Source organism: Neofelis nebulosa, chromosome 4 (genome assembly GCF_028018385.1).
Source record: "Neofelis nebulosa isolate mNeoNeb1 chromosome 4, mNeoNeb1.pri, whole genome shotgun sequence".
NCBI classification, from domain to species: domain Eukaryota; kingdom Metazoa; phylum Chordata; class Mammalia; order Carnivora; family Felidae; genus Neofelis; species Neofelis nebulosa.
In genome coordinates, this window is record NC_080785.1 from 81,274,709 (window position 1) to 81,297,012 (window position 22,304).

The 22,304-nt window shown below is 33.5% G+C and overlaps 1 protein-coding gene across 3 annotated transcripts in view; it reads left to right on the forward strand.

Annotated features, from left to right (window-relative positions):
- Positions 1–22,304, forward strand: part of SEMA3A (semaphorin 3A) — a 467,035-nt gene that overhangs the window by 130,987 nt on the left and 313,744 nt on the right. For 2 of the 3 annotated variants that reach the window (XM_058725246.1, XM_058725245.1), the window contains exon 2: positions 18,419–18,502. The gene's annotated coding sequence lies outside the window, so the exon portion shown is untranslated. Of the gene's footprint in view, positions 1–6,468; positions 6,579–18,418; positions 18,503–22,304 lie in introns of those variants that run through there. The other variant, XM_058725248.1, reaches the window with a different exon arrangement.

Here is a 22,304-nt window from a genome sequence, read left to right on the forward strand (position 1 = left end):
CACTCAGGAAATGACTGATTTCTTCTCATCAGAGAAATGTTTTCTTTTTAAGAGGTGAAAAGCACTTATATTCTGCTTTAGCTGAAGGTGGTCTGTGATACTTGGCATGCTTGATTATGTAATGATTAATGCCAAAAGAACTTGTAGATTCAAAGCCTTGCTAAAATGAATATTAGTAAACTTTAGCAACCATACCACAGTGAACTATATCTTCAGAGGAGGGACTGAAACTCTCTTGAGTATTTGATATCTTTGATTGGCATAAACATTACAGTATAGAGAAAATGCACAATTAGTTTAAAGCCAGTGTATTGGTAGCTAATCTTCGGAGATCATTTAAAAAAGAATCTTCTCCTTGTAGTTACTTGTTAAGCACTTGTTATGCATTAAATTACATTCATCAGTGGATGACATTCATGTAAAGATTTGTTTAATCTGTACTATAAGCTGGCAAGCAGTGTATTATTATTTCCTTCACTTACAAGTTAGGGAACAGGCTAGAGTTGTAGTCATTTGCCGAAGGTTGCCCAGCAAGTAAGGTGGTAGGATCAAATTTCCAATCTAGGCAGTGTGACTATGCTCATATCTGCGGAGCCTCTTGCCTATGGGTGGTGGAGCCTCTCTTCTCAAATGCAGCCTTCTTCAGGAAGCCCATAATGAGTTTAAAGGTGACTGATATGATTTCCCATGTCTTTAAATCCTCAAAGACTTTATTTTATATCTTTCTTAAAATATGCATATTTTCCTTGAATACAGTTAAAATATGATGATGATGATGATGATGATGATGATAGTGATGTGAGAACAAAAATCTTTTACTGAGGGTTTACTTTTGAGAATTATTTGTGTCACAAGTATTGGCTCACTTAGTGTCATAATATCACTATGAAGGAGGTGCTATTACTATTCACATTTTACATGTGATTAAACCAAAGTCACACAAATAATTAATTACAGAGCAATGATTGGAACTCAGACTGTCAGATCCCAGATAATGCATCTTAAAAGTTACTGTTTTATCTTATTGCTGGATTATACAGTGGAGGAAGACGGTGCTTTACTACTTTTATAAAGTAGGACCCTAACATTTTAATTTTACTGAGAGTTATCTCCCATAGTGTGTCAGAAAACATGTAGATGTAATTTAGGAGAAAAAAAACTTGGGAAAACCATACAAGAAAAGGTACTTTTATTTATAAATAAATATATGTTAAATTAAATATGTAACCCTAATATAACCATAATATAAAAGTAAAGATTGTGAGATAAAATTGGAATTATCAAATTAGAACTGGACTTATAAACTATCTGTTCTCCTCCTTAGATTGCATCCAAACATCTTGGTTTTATCTAGGTAAACTGAAATTTAGGAAAATGTAATTGTAATCAAATTGTTATTATCAAATAACCCTAGTTCCTAAAGTCAATAATGAAGAATTGAATTCAGCTAATTACGTATTTGGCTAATGTTAGGTAATTCACCAGTATTAACGGCCACTATGTATTTAGTATACCTTTGATACAGACCTTTTCATATGTCTTATCACTTAGTCTTTATAATAAATCCTGAATGGCAATCATAATTCTAATCAATTTGTGGAAGAAAAAACAGAGACACAGGGAGGGTACATAACCTGCACTGGCGTAACACAGCAAGTAAATTGGAAAACTCCATGTGATTTCAAGTCTCTCCTTTCTTACTACATTACAATATTTCATCCTGTATAACATAATTAAATAATTATACATAGTTTATCTTTTTTACTTTGAACTATAACTGCTCTGTGCCAAGGTCATAATTTATACAGGTAACTGAGTGACAAAAGGAACACTCAATGCCATTAAAGAAAAACAGTTAACGTTACAGCTCCCATAGAATGAGAGGCATGATACACCATGCAGTGCCATGTGAGAAACCATGTTTTGGTCGGGAAGAGAAGCAAGTCCAAGGGGAGAATCTTAGCACAGAGCCTTTAATGGGGTTTCTTCAGGAAAGGCAGCATAAGGCAGAGATGCAATTTAGGATTAGCTAGTTTATACAATTCCAGTAGGCTTTGTGCTACAGGAGTAGACCCTAGTTATCTGGTACCTGGCCCTGGGTTCATTTAGGATAGGAGAAATAATGGTTTTATCCGTGACTTAGATAGGAAGGTAAGTGGTGGTGCAGTTTGGGATCTATAGTTCTACGCATAAAGATTATGTCCCAGGGATGCCTGGTTGGATCAGTCAGTTAAGCATCCAACTCATGGTTTTGGCTCAGGTCATAATCTCGCGATTTCATGAGTTGGAGCCCTGCGTGGGGCTCCACACTGATATTGCAGGGCCTGATTGGGATTCTCTCTCTCCCTTTCTCTCTCTGGAAATAAATAAATAAACTTGAAAAAATGCTCCTGATAAGTTCTATATTACCCCTAAGAATTAGCTACCCTAGGAAGGTCAGCCTTTCCCCAGGACAGTAAGGTCCCCAAGAGATGCCAAAACATCATAAGATATAGAAAATTAAATATACACTCAGCATAAATATAAATTTAATATACATTAAATCTATTATATATAAATAAATATACAAATAAATAAAATACAATAATAATAATGACTAACATGCTTCTAAAACTGACTTCCTTTTCATGAAGAAAATTAATGAATAAAGATTCCAATACTGTTCATTTTTGCAAATGGAGATGTATTCCCTTTTTACTTTTTATACATAATGCTATATGACCAACCACATGCATTTAGTAATATAAGTAGGTGATGCTAGCAATATGAATGAAATTTACAATTTTGCTAGCAATGAGAAACAATTTCTTTCATTAATATACTTTTAGAAATCGGGCTTAGGACAAATCCCTACTAAAACTTAGCAACTTTTTTAATGTACTAGAAGGAGCCTGTCATTTTTACTGTGTAGAGGCAGAATAAGCACAAAATCTATAGATAGGAGATACAAGTAGTAATATGTTATAATACCCAAAGGCAAGAAATCATTTTCTTATGAGAGCAAGAAGATTTATATGTATAGCTCCTGTTAAGTATCATCAGGATTAAAGGTAAAATACCCATTATCATGTGGCCTTGGTATGTGGTCAACATAAATATTCCATAATCATAGTAATAGTGTGGGCCTGGGAAACAACAAAGAGAACAGAGGTGGGCATGATGTCAAATGTGGCAACAGGGAGGTGGGTCCCTTACTGCCAGCTCCGCTCTGGATGTGGGTTGACCTACTAGGGAGTTTTAGTATTTTCATGTATTTGATAGTCTGGTGGAGTCTATGAACTGCTTCTTAGGCTGATGTTTTTAAATGCAGAAATTAAAAATATAGTATTTCAAGGAAAACAGTTATATTAAAGTTATAAGAATCCTAAAAAGAACACATTTGTGATTTAGTAATGTAAGCCTTTTAAAATTAAAGCATTAAATAAGGGGATCCAGTGGAAGATCTAGTAATATCATAACTTGAAAGAAATGGTCAGTTATAAATGGCATTCTGAGATTTCTGAAAGAATCATAATGTGATGTGAAAATATCTGATTTCTTTTGGTGATACAGTTACAGGTATTTCTATAATGACTGTATTTTTTACTTACACTTATGAAGGAAATTCTACATGTCACTTGAAATTTAGTGAAAATAAATTTTATTTCTAACCCAAGTTCATTGATCACCTGAATTTTATACCATATTCTTGGCATACTGTTTAACCTGGTTAATAACCTTCAGGACCTTAGGAATCTTTTCATGAAATTAAGGAAGTGGTTATGTCAGTGTCAGTGTCTTTGACATCATCTGCTTCTTCACCTGCTGCTCCCTTCCAGCTAGTTGCCCTTCTAATTACTGTACCTCAGAAAAGCCAATTATGTTTGTATTTTTTACAAAAATGATTGAGCACTTCATCAGGGTTTGGCGTGAGTAAGCTAAGCACTCTGTGGCTTATCTACCCTTCCAGTTTCCCTTCTCCCCCTCAATGTCCCCAGTCAAAATATTGATGCTAAGAGGTCACAGAGCCTGAGAACTAAGTCTTAGTATCAGGATGAATAATCTTCTAACACCAATTCTGTCACTGATTATCCATGTTCATTGACTTCTCTCTCTCTCAACTTTCTTACCTATAAAGTGAATTAAAAATACCTAACTCCCTGAAATGTTGTCAGAATTAAAAAAAAAAAAGAAGCTTAATGGTATAGAGTGTTTTAAACAGGTTTTGAATTATAATAAATGCCCAGTAATAGCAGTTATTGCTATCTTGACTTCTGGGATTTGGTGGCTGATGCGTGATAAATTGCTATATTAATCAGCATCTATGTGGTAGATAAGGAGACTTGAAATCACTTGAAATGAGGGTTAATGTGTTGTTTGTTTGTTTGTTTATTTATTTATTCATTCATTTATTTATTTATTTATTTATTTTGAGAGACAAAGAGAAAGCATGAGTGGGGGCAGAGAGAAAGTGAGAAAGAGAGAATCTCAAGCTGGCTTCACGCCTTCAGTGCAGAGCCGTATGCGGGGCTCAGATCTCATGAACTTGAGATCATGACCTCAAGAGTTGGGTGCCTAACCAACTGAGCCACCCAGATGCCCCAAAATAAGAATTAATGTTTTGGGCAGCCTTATGTGTTTGTATTATCTTGTGAGCGTGTAACATTCATAATAATCTTTTACGTGAATATAGGTAAGCAAAACATTCTCAAGACCATACCTATGTATAATAGGGAGGATTTCTGAGTAGTTAGATCTCAGGCAAGTTGGTTAAGTTGATACCTGGGTCTCGTAGTATTGTATCCTACCATGTACCTCACATCCAGGTGTGATAAAGGTGGCTATATAAACAAATGTTATTGAGCAATGTAGAGGTACATGAAAGTCATTTTATGCCAACTGACCCATTTGTTCTAATCTGTACATGTTACTGGACACAAAAAGAAATAATTGATTCACACAATAAGTGATAAAGATAGAGCTTTTAATGATTTCCTTACTTAAGCTATGTTCCAAAATTCTGGTAACATATAATTTTTATTAACAATTTATTCATGCTTACCAATTTGGTATTAACATTTAAAAGCTAAAGAAAGCATGGGACTGAATATGAAAAAGCCATATTTCTATTTTTTAAATGCTACCAATATTTAAAAACCATATTTATTCATATTAAATGCCTAAGAATTTTGTATCACTCATTTTAATGGATGAGGCAAAGGAGGCTCAGATCTGACCTAAAAAGTCATTTGATGAACAATTCATTTTGCTTATCTGATAATTCATATTTTGTTTCTTTTAAAAATAAAAACATAGCCACTATCTCCAGACCAATTGGTTTTTCAGAAACAAATGTATCTTTTCAAATGATATTTATTTCAAAGCTTATTTAGAAAGGGGGCATTTTTAATACAACTTTGCAGTTCCAGGACTTGCTGAAGTAGTTGAATTTTCATGGAGTTTGTCCTAAGAAATGCTGTCCACCAGAGAACAGTTATTTCAGTTAAATAATTTATTGGCAACTCAGCAACCATAATAACTGATGAAATATGTTGAGACAAGGAGTAGTCAAGTATAGTGAGTGTGAAATGTACTGTGAATTTTAGAATAGGAAGAGCATATATCAGGAAACATGACGAATAATGCCTACAAAACAATGATCATATTGGTTATTCCTATTTTTGAGCTGAAAAAATAGTGATATTTAGAGAAAGAACAATTGTGTTAAAATATAAATTAAAACTAAAAGAGTTACACTATGCTATGACAAAGTTCTATGCCAAAAAAAAAAAAAAGCCTATTACCTTTAACACCTACCTAGGAAGAGATGTCACTGAGCCCATAATATCATGGGTAACTATCATATAGCCCGTATCTAATTCTCTATACACAGCACACTTAATCTCTGCAAAATCAGGGTAAAACAGGAAATTAAATGAAACGGAAGAAGTCAAAGTGCGTTCTTCGGTTTACTGTTTTCACAGTCACCATCAGTGACCCAGTTTTGTTTTGTCTTTTTTCCTTCCAAGAAAAGAATCTATACATCATTTCCACAAGTTTTGTATAAAAGTCCCTCAAGGCTACATGCAACTAATGCTTCTTTGGGACAAATGTAGCCCGAGGGATGGAAAGAGTTTTGTAGAGTCCAAAAGCTGAATCTTACATTAATATGGAGAAGTGTCCTATTAGCATGATGGCTATCAGCTAATAGTAGAACTTCCTAATGTGTGCATTTTTTTTTTTTTTTTTTTTTTTGCTGGTATCATGAGCTTTGTGCTGGGTGTACTGGTTTATTTGGAGCCTGCTACTTGTGAAAGCTTCACCTTTTCCATTTTTAGAAAATGTGAGGCAGCAAAAAGGGTTTTGACAAACTGCAGAGATCCTGCAGAGTTTAATCAGCTTGATTGTGGGCACCCTGCCGCTCTCCTTGTCTCTTATTTTATTTGACCACTAGCAGTTTGGGGAGGGGGTGGAATTCTGCTACTGGATTATAGTTTTCAAAGAAAGTAAAAGAATGTGGTTGGGGAAGATTAAAAATCTGCTTCATACAAAATTACCAGCAAGTCATAGAAAAGAAGACTCACAGGAGCTCTGAAATGGTAACTCATGCTCTCTCTCTGTTTCTCAATGTTTCCAAGTAGTGTACTTTTAATATACAGACTTAGAACATCTCTTTTATCTGTAATGACTGATAGGATACAGTGGTGGTGTATTCTCTATGATGCCAAAGCAAAGGAGTTTCGGTTATGTTAGTAACATAGTGGATTTTTAGTTTGTGCATCTGCGTTCTGTGTGTTGTGAAAGGTCATTTTCTCAGCATAAGAATTTTAAATTATTATTATTTGAAAATATTAACTGATTTGCCTCCAAATAGTCCTTCATATCAGCACTTATTTTGGTTTTAATTTGGTTATGATGACACTGAAAGTTAAAAATGGTACATATAACCTAAGGCAGTGGTCTTTCTCACTAAAACAATTTTATCTCAGATAATTTCTCTCAAATGAAAATGAAAGAAAAACATGAGAACATGGTAAAATGGATGGTTAGTTTGAAAACAGGGAGTGCTTTTTAACATAAACAACAAAAGCCAAAAGGAATTGAAGTTAGAGGAAAAGGACCCATGCTTACAAAAATGAAAAGAAAAAAAGTAATTAGCAATACAAAAATAACTAAGAGGAAGTAATCTCTACAATTTTAGCCAATGCATATATTAATTTTAATGCATGTATTTAAATTAAATAGATTATTGGTCAAATTTATAATGAAAAATAATAGCATCAAAATATCTCACATCAAGGTATAGGTATCAGAAGAAGCTATTTGAATATAATTTAAAACAGTAAGTTTTTATGTAACATTTTTGAAAAATTCTTAACCATAAACCTGAAACATTTGCTACATTTAGTTATTTACGACAGGAATATGTAGTTGATTGCTTTTATCAGTGTTTTGAGTTTGCAATTTGTATTATTGCATCACATTAAAGATAAAATGGAGAGAAACTTTGTTTGCTAAAAACCGCTTACTAATTGTTGAGGAAAGCAATAAACTACTACAAGACTGGTTTTAACAGAGACAATTTAGATAATTTCTATTTTTTTGTTTATATCCTATGATTTTGTGACTTCATAACTATAGCTGATACTTTAAAAAAGAGTTTTTTTAGATAATTGTATCTATTATTTTTGTGCCAGTCATCCAAGAAGAATAGAAAGTATACCTTTCCATATCTTAGAGTCTTTCCTCCCCAGCTTGCATCTCTAGTAGTAATGCCATCAATGAAACCAAGGTCTTCAAAAGTTAACAGCTGTTCTCTGAAGGAGAGTAGTTCATGTTCTCTCCAGCCTAAAGGTTTACATTTGCATATTTTACCTGTGCAGTGCGCTGACACATTTACCAATGACATTATATATCTTTAAATCTCAACTTGATACGTTGCTGTAGAATCTTTTGCGGAATGATTTTGATAAGGTTAATTACCATTTGGAAATGGATGGCGTGCTGAGACAATCCTTCCCAGCCAGAACAGTTAGTAGAAAATTATTCACAACAGAGAACTTCTCTGGATAATAATTTTTTCAGGTATTTATTTATTCCTCATAATTCTACAGTGCTTTGAAAGATTTATTATGAGATTAAAACAAAACAAACTACTTTCCATTAGTGTGGCACTATTTCTTTCTCCTTTTTATATTCAGAGAAAACCAGAATTTAGTCAGAAAAATGGCATTTTGATTACATCTTGCATGCCATTTCCCTGGAATTCCTGCTATACTAAGATGGCATAAAATGAGTCCTTTCTAAAGCAAGCATTGCTCATCTGAGCCAAAGTGACTATCGTCTCTGACATGCTGTTTTCTCTGCACCTTTTGCTTCTGTGCACTTTCTATTGTATTGTTCAATCATTGAGGCTACACTAAGTTGTGCCATGGTAACGGATGACCTCAACATCTCAGTGTCTTTATAACACTCAAGTTTATATATTTCATATGTTGTATGTCCATCACGGGACAGTTCAGGCTGTGCTCCATCATTCTTAAATGAAGAAGCTGACCTATCTGAAACTTGCAAATCTCAGTGAAGAAGGAAAAGAGCAAAGAAAGAACCAAGAGCTCTATTTTGAAGCCTCTCTTCAGATGTGGCACATTTACTTGCAGTCACATGTCACTGCCCAAAGCAAGTCACATGACTACATATAATAAAGTCAATGGTGCTGGAAGTCTAATGTTCCTGCAGGGTCTGACCCAATAGCACTTATCTTAACAATGATACAGTTTACCAAAGTCTGATCATAAATATTCACTTCCCTCTGTTATATAAAATCCCATCTATTACAGTGTCAGACTCAAAATCTAGAACCAAATGAAGGTCTTCATCTGGAGAACTAGGAACTAAGTAAATCATTTATCTACTTTATCGCCCCACCCAACCACACACACACACACACACACACACACACACACACACACGCGCGCGCAGTAGAACAGTGACATACTTTTAATCAGAAAAGAGAAGAAGTTAAATACAGTCAGCAAGTAGATCAGAGCAAATCTGAAATGATAGTGAGCATGATCCTTTCCTGGTTATGGGGAATGTTCCCTGATTGGTCCCCTGTTCTAATGCCTGCCAACAACTGCCTAGCCTATTATTTTCTATGGTTCTTAGCTCTTTCCTCTGGCAGATCTTATACATTATTCATCCTCCTTGACATTATCTGAAGGGGGAATTGTAGAAAATCCCCACCCCCCCAAGAGGCTAAGGAGCTTTCTAAGCCTGATTTTGCTGCCAGTGGAAATTTGGGAATTCTAAAGTTTGCTTTAAATCTTGAACACTCATATTCTCTTTTATTCCAGGCTGACAGTTCCCTTGGCCGCACAACTTTCTCAAAACATAGTAGGCTTCTTATTTATACTATTTTAGATTATTCACAACCATGCACCAATCGCCTCACCCATGATTTTTTTTCTCTAAACTCAGGTATCTTGAAGTTATTTGGCTTCTAGAAGACTTGTACCCTTTTTTATTCTATTTTCTCTGAGCCATTTTATCCAAAGGAACGTGTTTACTGGCTTCTCCCTTAATCAGTGCAGAGATACCCTTGATTTGCTCTTTGCTAAGAAGCCGAGTTGTAATTAGCTTTTGTAACTTAAAGCATTCCACATTTTTCTCTTTTACTAATTGGAGATAAGAAACAGTTTCATCTTTCAATGCTGCAAGGCCTGTAATTTCCAGATTCTCTCTCTTCCTGTTGATTCTGTTTACAAATTGGCCATAACTTGAAGCCACAGCTAATTTAGAGCATTATTTGCTTCCCAATCTATAAAAGTTTCCAGTTTTACTGAATGTTTCTCCAATGCATTACATGGGCCACCATCTTCCCAATCTCCAATAAAAATGTTCTTACTACTTACTGCTTGGCCCCAGGGCTGATATATAATTATCATTGTAATTCTTTACTTCTAAGCACCAAATTTCATATCAATTAGTATAGGCTGTCAATAGTATATCTATTAGCATATACTAATAGTACAAAATAATACAAAAATAGTACAAAATAGTACAAAACTAATAGTATATTAATTAGTATAGCATAGTATTAGTTTATGCTGAGGTAATTAATGACTTCACAAGAAGAATAAAGATTTTTCTGTATCACTCACTGATAGTTATTTGTGTGATGGTTTCAGTTCTGTTTCATTATTTTTTACTCAGGCTTAAGAATTAGTTATGTCCCCAGGAAGAAAGGTGATGACAGAACCATGTTGTGGCCCCTAGAGCTTCTGCTCAGAAATAGACCATGTCACTTTTACTCACACTATATTTGCCAAAGCAAGTTATGTTGCTTACTCTTAAGTAAAAGGAGTGGAAAGTATAATCTTTCAGATATGGAAGGACAGAGTAGGGCAAGTATGTAAATATTTTCACAATAATGCGATCTTATACATTTGTCTTAGAAGAGACGTAGCTTCAAAGTACATAGTATCTGGAGTTACTTGACTAACACTTGCTAATTAATGGGTATACTAACATGTCAGTTGCTTGACATTTTTGGTAAGTGTTGTTATTTTCCAATGGAGCTGATAATGCTGATGCTGCTTATAAATACTTGACTTGTTGATATTACTAAGATTAGTATAATATAGAAATTTGCTTCACTCATATAATATTAGATAGTCATTGGGGAAAAATAGATGCTTTGTAACAGAGTTTATATATAAATAATATACATATATTTGCTATATATATATATATATATATATATATATATATATAAATTGTATATAAATAAATGTCTATGATTTTTATTTCCCTAATTTTTCCAAGAAATTAAACCATAGATTTACATCAATCTCTGTCTTAAATAGAATTTCACCTCTTCATCTAATTACAAAACTAGATATATTCCCTGAGTGACACCTGAGGGGTTTTTATAGACATTAGACTATCAAAATATCTTATGACATGGACCAGGTCTAGAATGAACATAGAAGCTATGGGACAGACACTTGAAGGGTAGAAAAGATGGATGTTGAATAGACACTTCTCTAAAGAAGACATCCAGATGGCCAACAGGCACATGAAAAGATCTTCAACATTGCTCCTCATCAGGGAAATACAAATCAAAACCACACTCAGATATCACCTCACGCCAGTCAGAGTGGCCAAAATGAACAAATCAGGAGACTATAGATGCTGGTGAGGATGTGGAGAAATGGGAACCCTCTTGCACTGTTGGTGGGAATACAAACTGGTGCAGCCACTCTGGAAAACATTAAAATACATTAAAAATAGATCTACCCTATGACTCAGCAATAGCACTGCTAGGAATTTACCCAAGGGATACAGGAGTACTGATGCATAGGGGCACTTGTAGCCCAATGTTTATAACAGCACTCTCAACAATAGCCAAATTATGGAAAGAGCCTAAATGTCCATCAACTGATGAATGGATAAAGAAATTGTGGTTTATATACACAATGGAATACTACGTGGCAATGAGAAAGAATGAAACACGGCCTTTTGTAGCAACATGGATGGAACTGGAGAGTGTTATGCTAAGTGAAATAAGTCATACAGAGAAAGACAGTTACCATATGTTTTCACTCTTATGTGGATCCTGTCCACATAAGAAACTTAACAGAAAACCATGGGGGAGAGGAAGGAAAAAAGAAGAAAAAAAAAAGAGGTTAGGGTGGGAGAGAGAGCCAAAGCATAAGAGACTCTTAAAAATGAGAACAAACTGAGGGTTAATGGGGGGTGGGAGGGAGGGGAGGGGAGGTGATGGGTATTGAAGAGGGTATCTTTTGAGATGATCACTGGGTGTTGTATGGAAACTAATTTGACAATAAGTTTCATATAATAAAAAAAAAAAAACAACTGAGAACAAACTGAGGGTTGATGGGGGTGGGAGGGAGGGGGTGGGTGACGGGTATTGAGGAGGGCACTTGTTGGGATGAGCACTGGGTGTTGTATGGAAACCAATTTAACAATAAATTTCATATTAAAAATAAATACATAAATAAATAAACTGAAAAAAAAGAAAAGATGGATGTTATATTTGTAAAAAAAAATTATGTCTCTTCAGTCATCATAACCATTCATCTATGAACACCGCATACTCTTCTAGACCTTTCTACCTACTCAACAAGTACAGTTTTACCTAATACTTGTAAAACTAAATATGAGACCATTCAACTTAAGAGGAAAGAAAACAAAACAGTTTCTTGACAGGTAATTTAAGGGAAGAAAGCCTATTGAAAAATGTTTGAGACAACAGAAAAGGACAATAATGAATTAATTTGATTTATTCTCAAATAACTATGGATCTATATTTTTGTTTTTATAGGCTTGGATAATAAAGAGCTTAAGTGAGATTTGTGATGTATGGTTTCATTCTTCTTATAATGACTACGGTTTCATTCTCAAAATTGGATTCTTTTGATATTGAGGACAAAGGAATTTCAGGGGGAAAAATAAGGATTTATCAGTATATCACAGGTGATACTAAAAAAAAAAAACAATTATAAATAACAGTGCATGATTTCATTAGAGTCACGTAGCCACTGTGGTTAAAAAAATCTGATATTTTGTTTGCAGTGTTTCAAAAAGAAGCATTGCTAAATCTACATTCCAGATACTTTACAGTAAGAAATGTTACAGACATCAGGAAGCTTCAAAACATGCTTGTACCAATAATGTTTATAACTATAATTAAGAAATAGTAGATTCAAAGTCTTCTAAGAAATCATAGATATTCAGGATAAGAGGTTCTATATATTGAGAATAGGCAATCACATATATTCAGAAGAAAATAGAGATTCCAAAATTTTTGATGGTACTAATCACTTGGGTGATTTAAGCTTCAAGTTTAATTAAGACATAACAAAGTATGTACAAATCAGTTAAGGATTCTCCAAGATGTGTGTATGTGTGTATATATGTATGTGTTTTTATGTGTGTGCATATGTGTTGTGTGTATGTAATATATAATAGCACATATTTTATAAGTTTCATATAATGCAAATAATGTGTATATATTATGAGATATAGGATGGCATTGGTAACTAGTGTGTACTTTCAAACATTTAAGCTAGAGGCGAATAGTTCATAAAGTTTTTGTGTATTTTTAAAGGGGAAATTATTTTCAGTTTAATTTTTTTCAAGCCTTTGGAAATTATATTTTAGTGTTGGAGTTCTCTTCATGATGTTTTAATGACCAAAAACTGTCCCAAGAAATTTGTCCAGGATTATTTAAGTTTGAGAAAGACACTGAAAGTTTATTTAAGACAAAAATTGTCCTTAAGGGTCTTAAGCTAAATTTTCTATTTGTATGTACTTTGTGATTTCCTTGAAAAATGAAAATGATGTTTTTAGTTTTATGTATCTATTATGAATTTGGAGCAATAGTGACAATTTAGGGTTTAGAAATTACTTAAAGGATATGTATGATGCAATATTTTAATTAATTTATATTTATTTTCAGCCTATGTCAGAACCAGTCTAAGACTGGATGACACTCACCTATTTTAGGTCTTTTGATACCCTAGGTATCATTTCTTTGTTTCAGAGGGCTTACTCCATAGTGTTTCAAATATATTAAATCTACCTTTGTCCCACAGTAAACACTTTTGTTTGTTTATGTTAAAAATTTGAAAGGATTTTATAAATTTGCCCTTGCATTTTTATCTTCTGGCTTTTTTCTTCAATAATTATGCATCTTGAGGGATAAGTGCAGGGTAAGATAATCTTAATTATAAGAAATTTCAACTTAACATAATAAGGTTGAGAGGTTACATTCAACAGGCATTTAGTTAAATATCCCTTAATATCTGATTTGCATCTTTTTTTTATATTCTAGAAGCCATTTAATTTTTTACAATTTAAATATTTTTCCAGGACCTTGAAAAGTGTATATTTTATCCCTGAGCAATTTTCTCTAGTGCTTAATGAGATATCAGCCCAGATGTATGTACTTGCAATCTTGACTATACATCTTTAATCCTCTGTTTCCAGACTTGGAGCCTGAAACACCCCTATAGACTGATTTAGATTCTTACCTCTGTGAATCCTAAGCATTCAGTACTTATCACCATCATTATATTCATCACATTGAACTGCAATCAATAATTTAGTTATCTGATTCTCAGTAACATAAAAGAAAGGAAATGAGAATATATTCATTCATTAGCTCAAATATATACAGCCATTCAAATATATATCTTCATATTCATTACATATATTTAAATGATACTCTACACCGCATCGTTCTATGCACTAGTGATATAGTGGCAAATAAAAAGCAAGTCCTGACTCCCCAAAGGTTATATTTTAGTTGCACACCTAATTAATTTTGCACCTAAAACATTGCCTGGACATACTGGATATAGTTAACAAGTATTTTTAAATGCATAAATAAAAAAATTGTATAATGAAACATAAGAATGTTTGGAGTTACTTAAATTTAGATACTTTAGTACAATTTAAATATGCAGGACAACACATATCTTCATGTTATTTGAAATATAATACAACTAATTCTAATCAAAAACAATTGGAATTGTAAATAAAAGTAAACCTCAGTTGATTAGTTTTTCGTTTATTCATAATCTTTCTCCCAAAGGAACTCATAGACCCATCTTCTCATGAGTGACAAAGAGGAGAGATGAAGGGAGGAAAGGAGGAGGACGGAGAAAGAGCAAGAAAAGAGAATGAGATTAAATTTGGAATGAACTTTTCTAGAAATATTAATGACAATTTAAGTCTTTCCAATAAATTTGCAATGTTATTTATAAAGAAAATGACCAATGTAAGTTTCAATTCAGCGAACTCCTAGTAAATCATTGTTTAATGAAAACAAATAGAGCAGAAAGTAGAATGTTGCATTTGTTCTTAGTATATCCCTGTAGGAACTGGCAGACATCACATTTGTCAAAGTCACAACTCCTTTAGAGTTTCCAAGAGAACACCAGGATCAAAGAAATTAAATAGATAAGATAAAGACTTACATTTTATTTGCAATAGGAGTTTCCCATTTAAGATTCACTTGTTACTATCATTTTAGAACAAGTTAAAAGTATACCGGTTAGGAATCTTTACCTGACACTAATGGAACCTCTTTTGACAGATTTTTCTGTTGAAAATTATGTGGTGTAAATTGGAGAAAAGAACTGTCAGGTTGGATCAGACATTTTGTATCTGCAGGTGGCTACTTGGCTCATATAGTGTTCCCAACGATAGATGCAAAAACTCATCTGTGCCAGAATGTTCTCTACATTATCAAAGAAGGTGCATATTCTCATTCTGTCAAACAAGTATATTTTAATCATAGTTATAATTATTGAATTAACCAATATTCCAAGTGTTAATTTGTTTTTCCAACTTGATGGTTCCATTTGATCAATTTTCTTTAGAGATAAATGAAGTAGTAAAACTTCCATTGTGTAAGTAAGCTTTTTTAATTCAGTTATCCACAGCATTTTTTTTTTTGCAGTGTTTTGTTTCGATCAGTTTTATTGTTAACTAGAGAACTATATTCATGGCCTACATTTTATTGATGTTTGTAGTATATTTTCTTATCAGTTCAAATTTGTTTAAAGTTATAACCATATTATATTTTGCTTCTCCACCTTCCTCTTATCATTTCTTCCTTACTTATTACTCACTGATTTTATTGCTATTTCTGGAACCATCTATGTGCAGTCTTGCTTGCCTAAGCCTTTGTATCTATTGTTCCTTTGGTCTCGAATATGCTTTCCTGAGATATCCACATACTTTCTTCCTTCAGACTTCAGGTAGAATGTCACCAACTCAGAGAGGACTTCCCTGACTTTCCCAAGTGAATTGATACTCAGCCACCTTCAATCCTCTTATTTTATAGCACCTACCATCGCCTTACATTATATAATGAATTTGTATATTATATGATTTATGGATTGTATAAAATTTAAGTGTCTCAAGGCCAGGCACATCAGTTAGTAGTTAATGCTGCCTAAAATTGTGCCTGGCACCTAGTAAATAATAAAACATTTAATGAATTAATCTTACATATCTATGTGGGTTATGAACAATTAGATCAGTTAAAGTCTATGAAGCTGTTCATGAAATAGAACATTGATAACATCAAGTTAAAGAAAATTCAAATGTAAAAAAATGGAAGCCCTTATATTTGGAATAAAACTTCTCTTTTTTTAGGCTTCCAACAGAAGAAGTCAGAAAGAGATCAGAATGCTGAAGTATTCTGTTCGTCCCTCCGCAGGCCTTTAGGTCTTCATATACAGGACATTCAAACACATGATAGAAATGAGGCCATCACCAGAAGGGCATGAGAGATTGTCAATATGTTTAGAGTAAGTTGACATCTAGACTAGCCATAGGATGCTTCCTATGTAAGTCAAAAGGAAGCCCACATGTGGTGTATGTTCCTCCTCTACAGGCCATCACTGTTGCGAGTCAAGGGACAAAGTCCCTGTGCTGGTCTAAAGATGTCCATCAGAAGTCAAGAAGAATTCACACATCCTTAGCTGGGTCAGAGAGCACTCTCCTCAAGTGTCAAATAGTTACCCTGAAGCCCAGAACACTCCTGACAAGACCTCACAATCATCCCCCTGCCCCTTTTGACACTCGCAGCCTCATCTCTATGCTCTCTCGGGAAAAATCAGGATTTGATTTCTCATGCCTGCTCTCTCATTTTATGTCCATGGCTAAAAGGAACCCAGAACTTGCCAGGCATTCCTGGTTCTCAAGTCACTAATCTTCATCACGATTCCTCTCTGTGTCCCGATACCCTTTCACCATGCTCTCTGGAACTCACCAACAAGCCCCTTTATCTTCACTACTTTTATGTAATTTCCCCTTATCTTCTTTCTAAATGAAACCTGGTTCTTCTTTGATGACCCTGCTTCTCGTGCCAGCCTCCAAGAGATGGCTATTTCCCTACCACACCACTTAAATCACTGAGATGGAGGTGAAGTAATGTTCTCTTGCTCTTCAGTGTCACTTCCAAAACTGTCTCTTCCCTCCTCCCCAAAACTGCCTGTGATGTCATGACATTAGCAGATACTAGCTGCTACTCCTCTTTAAGAAGTCTTTTACCAATCTCTGATCACTTCCTCTCTTCTGTTAAGATTTTAGCTTTAATTTACTGTCTCTCTTTCCAACGCCTTTCTTGTCTTACAATATGGTAATTTCAATATGCTTGTAGACTTCAAAAACACTAGTCTCTCAGTTACTTGACTTCTCTCCCCCAAAGATCTTGTTTTCCACTCTATCACTGTCATGAAATACTTTCACTATCATGTGATACACGTATCCAAGGAATGTGGAACATGGTATTGACACTTGAGTTTCAGTTTTTGCATATACACTCGGGGTAATAGATTATCTGTTTATTTACTTGTATACCTAGCATAAATTCTTTGCTTAAATCAACTCTAGAAGTTTTCTATAATTCTATCAGGTAGTAAGGGATCCAATAAAAACATGTGTGAATACATATAGGATAAGGTAGTCTATGTTTCTCATAAATATAGCAATCTAGAAATATTCTATATTTCTCAAAAAGGCACAGTAAAAAAACAGGATTGGACATAATGAGAGAAATACTACTTCAGAGTCTATATTACTGTAGTTTCTGTTGACTTAAATAAGATTAAAATTGTTTAATAACATTAGTACTTCGCCAATGAATCTCTACTACATATTCTGTCTTGTTTTCACCAAATTGTGTGTTTTCTCCATTGGGATATTTTTAAGTCTCTGGCCCAGATAAGAATTATCTTTATTTTGTTTTCTAAATTATTTTCATAATTTATTCAAATGTTAAATAGTGTATGAGTACTGACAAAGAATTTGTTTTAGTAACATAAAATTATTCAAAGCATGTTTTTATTTCAGATTTTAAAAGATTGAGTTCTTTAATATTTCTATTTACTTTTCATGTATGGTATGTTTTCTTTATTCAGGGGGAAAAAAGCTTTTGTTAAAGTAAAATCCAGTTACTTGCTAGCAGCGCCATGAAATTACTGCTTAGCTGGGTTGTCACTGTAAGCCTTTCATCGTCAGTAGTGAACAATGTTAATGACATCATAACATTATGGATAAATCAATACAGCGTGTTAGAATTTCAATGAATTCTCAAATATATCAGTTGTTCTTTATCAGAGTCAGAGCCTAAATAATGAATAATTTCAAAGTACCTCAAATCCAATTAGTATTTACAAATTGTAATTTGGTTGGAGGAGCCTGAGTGAAATGTTTGTCAAATTCAGTGTCTGCCTCCCATCATGCCTTTTTCCTTCCTACGTTATATTTTCCTATGCAACGTATTGAGGTTGTTTAAAGACCTTTATACTGACTTTTAATTTAGTGGAGCACCTATTGATTGATTACGAATTATTTGAATTATATTGAAATTCTAAGAATGAATTTATTTTTATAGGGTACTTGAAGTGTCCAGGTACTGAAAATAATCAATTGGACTGAGCAGATGTACCTCAGGACTTAAAAATTTTTCCAGAAGGAGGTAAGAGATTTTAAAATATGCACATAACTGCATGCTAAGTTCTAGTGAAAATATAGGTATAGTAGTACATTTCTTTGACACATAATTTAGAGGATAATTTTTAAAAATTAAGGGTACTTTCTGTTTTTACTTAAGTAATTTTTATTCTGTGGAATGATTTGAATATATGAGATTGCTCTAACATTTCAAAACTAAAAAGGTTTGTAGGGAAGCCACATTACCGCTTCAAAATGTCAAGATATGGATCGCTACTATTTTTTTTATCTTTATAATGCAGGAATTAGACTGCGTTTGCCATGTTCCACAAGAGCCACAGCACAGAGATAGTTGACATGTGGGCAGATTGCCATCCAGAAAGATCCTTTGGCTAGCCTACCCCTTCTATATTTCCTGGACCACATATGGTTACTATCAACTAGAATCCATTCAAAGGCTTGAATGCCAAGCACAGAGGGAGGAGTCAGTTTTTAATGTGTTACACTATCTTAATTTTGACCTAAGATGTGAGACTGAAATATTACCCTTAAAATAAAATACACTTAGAAATATGAATGTATACATATTACTTTCTTTTTTAACCCTCTAACTATAAATGTTCCTCAAGCTTCATTTCATTGTAAGTACAAGGAAAATTTAGCAGCATGAGGTTAACCATCCCATTGTATTTTAAATATTGCTACTGGCAAGAATTGCCATTACAAGTATTAATAAAGGAATTAAAACAAATACTTTAAGATCTGTGACTACTGAATAGGAATGGTAATAAAAAAAATCCAGAATCTATGTATTAATTCCTTTATAGGTTTTCGAGTAGAATAACATTCATTTATTAATTTTATTTTTATTTCAGTAAAACTAAGGAGCTCACAATTTTATTTGGTCCCTTGGGATTTAATTAGATGATCATTTCTACTTAATGTACAAAAAATGCTTTTTTCCTTGCTTTGTCATAATTAGTATCAAGAAAGTAAGATTTTTAAGAATTTTAAGGAAATTATAATTGCTATATGGAAGCATCACTTACATATGCAAACCTTGAATCACATAAGATAAAAACTTAGTGATTTGAGATGTACATTGAAGCTGATAAAGTTAGTATCAAGTCCATATGGATTTTTAATGTTTTAAAATTACACATCGTATATCTTTAGATCTGGTAGGTCAGTAAAGATTCCAAAATATGACTTTTGTATTCCCAATTCTCTACACATATATATACATATATACATACATATAAACATATCTATACATATATATAAATATCCATTATTGGGCTAGATTAATTTTTAGCCTTCCACAGTACTAATATCCTGAGTGCTATTTTTTATTAGTGCATCCTGTGCACAAACGTCAAACATTATTTTTCAGTAAATAAGAACCTTCTACTTTGCCAATTACGATTGCCTTATAGGCACCAATAAAGGAGGGAAAGTTCACAAAATAAATTTCTTGGATACTAATTAAAATCTGTTCCAAATTTATGAAGGCCAAAGTCATACATAGACACAGCATCAATGTGATTGTTGTTATTGCCTTTTAATGTATACTTGAAGATCAAGCCAGTTTTTTGAAATTAATTTATAAACATGTGAACAATCTACATGGATGAGTCTTAAATGACTGAATACAATCAATGATGTACTAATTGTACTAATACTCAACTAATTAGTATTTATTAAAGTCAAAGTAGCAAATTGGACTGAAATCTGATGAAATTTACTTCCAGATACTGCAGGTAAGGGAAATATTTGAAGAATTGAACTTATAATTCTAGGCTTTGAGTAATACAAATGTAAACAGCGGCTGTTAACTATTAGTTTGTTGAAAAATGTGATCAGGCCAATCCAAATTGGAAGACTCGATACCTTTTCCTTTTTTTTTTTTTTTTTTAATTGGTGTCCATTTCAGTGACAAGGTCATTCTATCCCTTAGTTTCTCCCTTTTTAAATTTAATTTTAATTTTATTATTATTTTTTTTTTTTAAAGAGAGTGCATGCAGGGGAGAGGTGCAGAGGGAGAGAGTACGTTAAGAAGGCTCCATGCTCAGCACGGAGTGCCACATGGGGCTCGATTTCAGGACCCTGGGATCATGACCTGAGTGTAAATTAGGAGTGTGATGCTCAGTCCACTGAGCCACTCAGGCACCCTTCTCCCTTTATTTGACAGAAGTACACTTAATGAGAATTATTGGCGTGTCAAATGTATTATGAAATATTTAATGTAAAGCTCATAACAAAGATTTCAAGTATTTTTAAAAAATAGAAGGCAATTACAGGAAACTGTAGTTAAGAAAAGGATGTACTAATTTGGACAAGGGAAAATGAGATAAAATTCCACATTAACTAAAAAGGAAAATTGAAAATGTGTGGATGAAAAGGAAGTAAAAAATGATAAAAATGTCAAGAGTATTATATATAATTTATTATTCTACTTGAGACTCATTCTTTATGACTATTGACTAACTTTGCTATGTTTTTAAGGAGGTGTCGCAGACAATAGAATGAAATTATACTCCAGACTCATGTAGTTCTGGATTTCCAAGCTGAATCACTTTGTGACCTTGAGAAAATTGCTTTGCCTTATTTAATTGTCTCATTTACATATTGGGACTAGCAATATCCAATTTTACTTGCTTATAGTTCATATATTTTGCAATATTTTATAGTTTTTAATTATATGTTGATGTGCACAGTATAGTTTTCCCTTTGAATATTTTTCAAACTATTTTTATTTTATTTTTCAAAAGTGTTCTGCTTTGTTGTTTAAGTCTTATTTTTATATTCTAGATTATGAGCTTTTCAGGATTAAAAATCTTTTTTCTTAGTGTGTCTGCCCCTTCCCAGCAGTTTAAGGGATAGATAATATTTATTTAGTGAGTGACTGAAAGAAAGAAAAGAACCCTTTTATATAGGCATGTTGCTGCTGAATTGAATTAAGTTGAAGCCCTTTAAAACATTTAAGTTGTCTAAAAAATGTCACTATTTAAGAGATAGACATTTTTTTCAAATGAAAGACAATTTTGAATTATATATCCATCTATTAATTAAACTTGTTTAATTTTGATTTCTAAGTAGTGTCTCTTAGCTTACAACATACTGATGTTTCATTCTGTTTTAACCACTAAGAGTCTCTAAGGCATTAGAATATATTTTCCTTATCATAGAATTCCCTAGGCATTTATTCTTTTATTTTTTAGAGAGAGAAAGAAAGAGAGTGCACAAGCTGGGGAGAGGAGCAGAGAGAGAGAGAGAGAGAGAAAGAAAGAGTCTTGAGCAAGGTCCACACTCATTGTAAAGCCACATGTGAGGTTCAATCCCAGGACCCTGGGATCATGAGCTAAGCTGATAGCCAGAGTCACTGACTGAGCCACCCAGGTGCCACTCCCTAGCCATTTTTAAAACAAAGAGAAAAAATTAGGTTGTTCAGGTATATAAGAATCATGCTAGAACTGATCTCCCATTCAATTCTAATAACAAGAAACCATCGTGATCTGTATACATAGCAAGCCCTCACTTCCTCACTTTGGCTCAGATGTTAGTGTGCACAGGGTCAGAAGGAGTGCTTTGAGGTGTGGCTATACTCCTGAGAAAATCCAGCACATGCTTAGCCTCCTCTGCATCTAATGAGAGTGGAATTAGCATGGCCATGGGTAGCGGGGAAATGTTACTTACCTCTTTGAAAAATTTCATTGTCTGTATGTTTGTACAAATTTTATCTCAGATTCATACTGAATCATTTATTTATTTTTCTGGCTAATAATTCCTTCATCATACTGTTCTTCCTCCCTCCTCCTCCCCTCTTT